At 36.6% G+C, this 7,291-nt stretch overlaps 1 non-coding gene across 1 annotated transcript; it reads right to left on the bottom strand.

Moving 5' to 3' along the window:
* Window positions 1-705: 705 nt before the first annotated feature.
* On the bottom strand, window positions 706-812 carry LOC112746158 (small nucleolar RNA R71). The gene has a single exon (XR_003174054.1). It is a non-coding gene; the product is annotated as a small nucleolar RNA R71 (small nucleolar RNA).
* Window positions 813-7,291: the final 6,479 nt, after the last annotated feature.

A 7,291-nucleotide genomic window follows, 5' to 3' on the forward strand; every position in this document is an offset into this window, starting at 1 on the left:
TTAATAATTTTGAAATTTTTTTGTCTTATTTTAATAGTAATTTTCGAATTTTAGTGTATAATTTATTTAGTATTTTTATTTTATTTCTTTACACAGGTTACCTCACTGGAAATTTTCTGCACTCTGACATAGAGAATCCCATATTTTCTTGTCTTCTGTCTATTTATGAGCAGGAACAGGGACAAGGAACCTCTGTTAGACTTTGATCCTGAACCTGAAAGGACTTTCAGGCGACGTTTGCAATAAGTAAGACTCTACAAGGCTGCAGAGTCCACTATGGATCACAATCATGCTGCTAATGCCAGTATGGCAATTCCGAATGGGAATAAGTAACCTAGAAGAGTGCTTGGCTCATACACTGTTCCTAATGCAGATCTTTATGGAAAAAGCATTGTGGTGCCTCCTATAGCTGCAAACAACTTTGAGCTGAAGCCACAGCTAGTCACTATTGTGCAACAAAACTGTCAATATCATGGACTCCCTCAGGAAGATCCAAATCAGTTTATTTCTGATTTTCTGCAGATTTGTGACATTGTGAAGACCAATGGAGTGAATCCTAAAGTGTACAAACTCATGCTCTTCCCATTTGCTATGAGGGATAGAGCAAAACTGTGGTTAGATTCTCAACCCAAGGAGAGTCTGGATACTTGGGACAAGGTTGTCGTTAGCTTTCTGACTAAATTTTTTCCACCTCAAAAGCTAACCAAGCTAAGGGTGGAGGTTCAGACTTTTAGATAGAAGGATGGTGAGACCCTTTATAAAGTTTGGGAGAGATTCAAGCTACTGACTAAGAAATGCCCTCCAGATATGTTCTCTAGATGGACTCAGCTGGATATCTTTTATGAGGGATTATGTGAAATGTCCAAGATGCGCTTGGATAATTCTGCAGGTGGTTCTTTGCACACGAAGAAGATACCAGAGGAGACTATTGAGCTTATTGAGTTGATTACTAACAACCAATACTTATATTTCTCAAATAGGAATCTTGTGAACTCTGAGACCTCTCAGAAAAGGGGCGTTTTGGAAGTAGAAGATGTTGATGCTCTTCTTGCTCAGAACAAGCTTTTGTCTCAGCAAATAAATCTAATTACTCAACAGTTAAATGGAATGCAAGTTTCAGCTGTCAACACTTAGAATACACATCTAGAGGTCCCTTATGACATGACAGGTAATTTTATGCAAAATAAAAATTATGATTATGCTCAATCTTCTTCTGAACAGGTCAATTACATGGAAAGTGCTCCTAGAAATCCCAATAATGATCCCTATTCTAAGACCTAGAATCAGGAATGGAGAAATCACCCAAATTTTGGGTGGAGAGCGCAATCTCAGAGGCCACAAAATTTTAATAATAATTCTCAGGGTGGTTTTCAATAGAATAATTTTAATAACCACCAGTTTCAGTCATCTCAGCAAGCAACTTCTCAGCCCCAGCAGAACAATAATTTGGGAGTAATATTGGCAAGTTTTAAACAGGAAACCAGATGGGTCAATTAGCCACAAAAGTTAATGAAATTGATTAGAGGACCACTAATAGCCTTCCTGGTAACACAATTACAAATCCAAGAGAGGCATGCAAGGCTATCACCTTGATAAGTGGACAAGTGGCAAGTACGAAAGTACAAGTTAATGAGGAGCCAGTTGAAAAAGAAGCTCCAGAGGAGAAGAAGAAAGAAGTAGAGCACGCCCCTCCAAAGCGTGCGGACAACCCATTCCCAGACTCTTAACACTTATCCTACATTGCCAAGGGCTCCTGAGTACAAGCCTAAAATGCCATATCCTCAAAGACTTCAAAAGGAGACCAAGGACAAGCAGTTTTCAAAGTTCTTGGAAGTCTTCAGAAAGTTGCAAATCAATATTCCTTTTGCTGAGGTTTTGGAACAAATGCCTCTCTATGTCAAATTCATGAAGGAGTTGTTGTCAAAGAAGAAGCCTTTAAAGGGAGATGAGATAGTGGTCCTGACTAAGGAATATAGTTCCATCATTCAGAATAACTGGCCAAGGAAGATGCCGGATCCAGGGAGCTTTCAAATTCCATGCACCAGTGGGTGCACAACCTTTGAGAAAGCATTATGTGATCTGGGAGCAAGCATCAATTTAATGCCCTTGTCTGTGATGAAGAAGCTGAAAATCCAAGAGGCACAACCCACAAGGATAGCATTACAGATGACAGACAAATCTATAAAGCCTGCATACGGATTAGTGGAGAATATCTTGGTCAAAGTGGGTAAGTTCTTCCTCCCAGCAGATTTTGTGATTCTTGACACAGGGGAGGATGAGAATACCTCTATAATTCTAGGAAGGTCATTCTTAGCCACAGGAAGAGCTCTAATTGATGTGGAAGAAGGTGAATTAGTGCTTAGAGTGCATAATGAGCAACTAGTCTTTCATGTCTTCAAAGATATACATTCAGCAGGTGAAGAAGAGAGGTGCATGCAGACTGATCTTATTGATCCAAACCTTTAAGAACTCCCTGATGATCACAGCAGAATCTGCAGCTCAAACCTCATTTGGTGACAATCAATAAATTCCTCCTGACATCAAATCTAAGTTTGGTGTCGGGAATGCATCATCCACCAAGGAGGAGGTTCCCAAAAAGAAGAAAGTACCCAGGGGATGGAGAAACAAAAAGTTCCCTGATAAACCCATATTTTATGATATATTTTGTGTCTAATTTAAGTGATTTATTCAATCCTTCACTCACTTATTCATGTTAATTGCATGGTTTTACTTTCCCTCCTTATTATGTGGGATATGTGAAAAACATGTTTCCTATGCTTTAAGAATAATTATTTTAATTACCCTTTATTACCATTCGATGTCGTGATTTGTGTGTTGAGTAGTTTCAGACCTTCTAAGGCATGAATAATTTAAAGGATGGAAAGGAAACATACAAAAATGTAAGGAAAGCACAAAATGGAGTTTTTGAAGAAACTGGCAGCGACGCGAACGCGTGGGCGACGCGGCCGCATGCCTGGCACGAAAAGACAGCGACGCGAATGCGTGACTGACGCGATCGCGTGCCACGAGCAAAACGCAGATGACGCGGATGCATGACAGAGGCCACGCACCAGAAATTACAGAAAACGCTCCCAGCGATTTCTAAAGCCCTTTTTGGCCCAGATCCAAGTACAAAAAGCACAGATTAGAGGTTATAAAGTGGGAGAATGCATCCAGTCAAGGAGGAGTCTCCAATTATTCACTTTTCATGATTTAGATGTAGTTTTTAGAGAGAGGTTCTCTCCTCTCTCTCTTAGGATTAGGATTTAGGATTTTTCTCGCTTTCATGATTGCCCCTTTTTATCAGGTTCAACTTTCCTTTTTATTATCTTCTCAATTTAATTTATGAACTTTTCTATGTTACAGATAATTCTCTTAATTAATGTTATTTGAGGTATTTCAGTTTATGATCGCTCTTTTTTATTTATGTTACCGTTACTTCCAATCTAAAGATATTTTTATTCGAGTAGATTTACTTTTTCCCTTTTGGTCTTGGTTAAGAAATCAGTAACTCAGGAGTTATCAAACTCAACGTGATCGATAATTGTTATTTTTGCTAATTGAATTGAACTTCAATAATTCCAGTCCTTTCTTAGGAATTGACTAGAACCTGAAGATCAGACTAATCAATCCACTTGACCTTCTCTTGCTTTAGTAAAGGCTAACTAAGTGGAATTAAGACTCAATTCTCATCACCATTGATAAGGATAATTAGGATAGGAATTCCAATTTCTCATACCTTACCAAAAGTTTATTTTACAGTCATTTACTTATTTTAATTGCAATTTAAATTACTTGCTCCTTACTTTCAAAACTCCAATTTACAATCTTCATAACCAATAATAAGAACATACCTCCCTGCAATTCCTTGAGAAGACGACCCGAGGTTTGAATACTTCGGTTATCAATTTTAAAGGGGTTTGTTACTTGTGACAACCAAAACTTTTGTAAGAAAGGTTGATTGCTTGGTTTAGAAACTATACTTGCAACGAGAATTTGTTCTGAATTCTAAACCGTCAATCTTCTGTTCTTCAATCCCCACTGAAGGTTTCTCCTCAGAAATGAAGGTGGTGTTGACTAGCAATCCAGTGTGGACTTATACAGTAAATAGAATTCTTTCTCTTGAGCATGTTGAGCTAGGTTATGGGGACACAGGGAGAAGATTCACAGTGAGGGGTGAAGAGCTGAGCCCCTATGATCCTCCTCCTTAGAGGAGCTGACCGTCAAGCTAGTGACGGTAAAGAAGCGCTTGTCAGGAGGCAACCCGATGATTTCGTATTCTGTCTATTTTTCGTTGTAGTAGTTTTATTATTTATTTAATTTTTATTGAGTTTTTACTATTTTCCTTCGTTTTACATGTGTTTTGATCATGCAAAATTTTTTGAAATTTTTAGAACAGGAACCGAACACTTAAAAAATTTTTGGCCACTTTAGAAATGATTGGTTCTGCCAGGTCCACGCTGAATTTGAGATTTTCCAAGTTTAATGTGAAAGGAGGAGTTTCATGGTGTATATCATGGCACTGAACTTGCTCACCTTCAAGTTCAGCGTGGAATCATATCTCCTCATCAAATCTCATCCAAATCACATGCCATCTCTGATCGATTCCCCCCTTTTTCCAATTCACCTGATTCCCCATCCTATCATTCCCTAATCACAACTCCATCCCTGCATATATTCCCAACACCCCTGTAACCCTCCTTTCCTCTTATATATATCATAACCCCTCCCATAATCCCATCACATACGCCCCCCACCCCGCACCCCCCACCCCCTCTTACATACAACTATATATATATATATATATATATATATATATATATATATATATATATATATATATATATATATAACAAAAAAAACAAAAAACAAAAAAATTTAAAAATTAAATTAAAATAAATAATTATATATATATATATATAAACTTTTAATTTTTATCTTTCTTGTCTTATTATTATTTTTGACTTCTTTTGTATTAATATTTGTTTTTACTCCTCCATACGTTTTTTTTATGTCCCTCCCTGTTTTCAGTTTTTCTTTGCTTGAGAACAAGCAAACTTTTAGGTTTGGTGTTGTCGCTTCGCTTATGGCTTTTCTGTGTATTTTAATGGCACCAAAGGGAGGCGAATCATCTTCACGGAGGACCACAGCCTAAAGAATGAGATGGCCACTAGGATAACTGAGGTGGTTGAGTTCCTTTCATTCTATATTTCCTCCCATTCTTAATAGGGGTGTTCAAATCCAAACCGATCCAAATTAAACCGCTCATCCAATCCAATCCAAACTGAAAACTGATTAAAACCGCACTAATTCAGATTTGATTGGATTCTATTTTTTGCAAACCGCTGGATTGGATCGGATTTCGGATCTACTTTTCATAACCAATCCAATCCAATCCAAACCGCACAATGTGCTATAGTATTATTATTTTATTATTATATTTACAATTATATTTATAACATGTTCAATTTGTTATACATTTTTCTATTATTCATGTATTATTATTATTTAATAAATATTTTATGTCTAAAATATTATTTATTTATTTATTTTAACTAACCTATAATTTTATTTCTATTGTTATGTTATCGTTGGCTTTTTAAGATATGTTACGACTTGTTATGTCATTGTTGATTATTTAAAATTTGATGTTAAGACATGTTATATGTATTTATTTTTTTTTTATTTAAAAAATCGCAAATCCAAACCGATCCAAACCGCTTGTAATCGGATCGGAACGGATTTTCAAAAAAGTTCATCCAATCCAAACCACACCGCACATAAATTAAACGTTCGGATCGGATGACTTTTTCTCTTAAAACCAAACCAAACCGCACCGTGAACACCCCTAGTTCTTATTATGTTATATTCCTATTTTCTGCTATTTTTGTTATTGCATGATCAGTTTTTATTTCAATTCCTAGGTTCTAGTTTAATTTACTATTTATTATGTTATTTGATTTTTAGTCTGAAGGGATGTCTCATGTATTACTCACTGAGCTTGAAATCAAAAAGAAAAGAAAAAGATGTATTCCATGAGAGATTGAGTTTATATTGAAGAATAGTCTTATTTACTTAAATGTGGTGGTATTTTCTGTAATCCTGAATGCATGACATGAACAGTGCATATCCGAATTTGAATCAAAGGATGTTGATGTATAAGGAACAAGAATTTAGAGAACTATTATGACTTCTCTGAAATTAGTGAAAGCTTAATCCTTAAAGCAAAAAAACAGCAAAAGAAAAATAAAAGCAAGGTCCAAGACTCTGAGCATCAATGACTAGGGAGGTCTGACATGATTAAAAGCTCAAATAGTTGTTTTCCTAGTTATATGCTTGTGGTATTCTTATTTCAAGTAATCCTTGAGATGGAATATTTAGAGTCGTGACCAAATGCATTCAGCAGAGTATGCTAAACATTTTGAGCACCACTGTCTGGGAGAAGCTAAAAGAGCAATCAGAGCTTAAAGAGAGTTCCCCAGTCAAGTACTTGTGGTGTTTTTGTGTCAAGTGAAGCTTGAGACAAAACATTTAAAGTCACGGCTAGGCTCAAGGTGCAAAGCACCAAAGAAAAGAGAATTAAAGTAAATTTGCTGTGTTCAAGGATTAAACTGGAGTATAAAGATCAGAGAATTCATAATATGATCCGGATTCTAATTCCGAATGACACTGACATCACTCTGATTCAAAGGAGAGTGAGATGCCAAAACTATTCAGAGTTACAATAGATAAACCCCACTTTAAGAAGAGACATGAGCATAACTGAACTCTCGCTTCTCATGCAAATTCACATCTTGATCATGTACTAATTTTGGTTGCTTGAGGACAAGCAACAATTTAAGTTTGGTGTTGTGATACGTGAGCATCTTCTCTATCTTTTCCTAGTGAATTTGCATTCAAATTATTGAAGTTTAATCAAGATTTAAATATATTCTAGCCACTATGGATGCTACTTTGAGTTGTGTGTAATTCTATTTATTCCAGGTAGCATTCAGATGGATTTGACAGAGTTTTGTAGCAGAAAAGGAAGAAAGCAAATGATGCTGTCAACCCCGACCTCCTTGCACTCAAACAGAAATAACTTGAGCTACAGAGATCCAATTGATGTGATTTTAGTGACATTGGAAAGCTAACTTCCAGGGCTTTCCAACTATGTATAATAGTGCACACTTCTTCTTCAGCAATCTCTGCCTCCTCCACGCTGAACTTCTCTTCTTCTAAGTTCAGCGTGGGCTCGAAAACTCCAAGGGAAATCACACGCATCTCTCCACGTTGAACTTGGGATTTCCCA

This window comes from Arachis hypogaea, chromosome 14 (assembly GCF_003086295.3).
Source record: "Arachis hypogaea cultivar Tifrunner chromosome 14, arahy.Tifrunner.gnm2.J5K5, whole genome shotgun sequence".
In the NCBI taxonomy this organism is placed as follows: domain Eukaryota; kingdom Viridiplantae; phylum Streptophyta; class Magnoliopsida; order Fabales; family Fabaceae; genus Arachis; species Arachis hypogaea.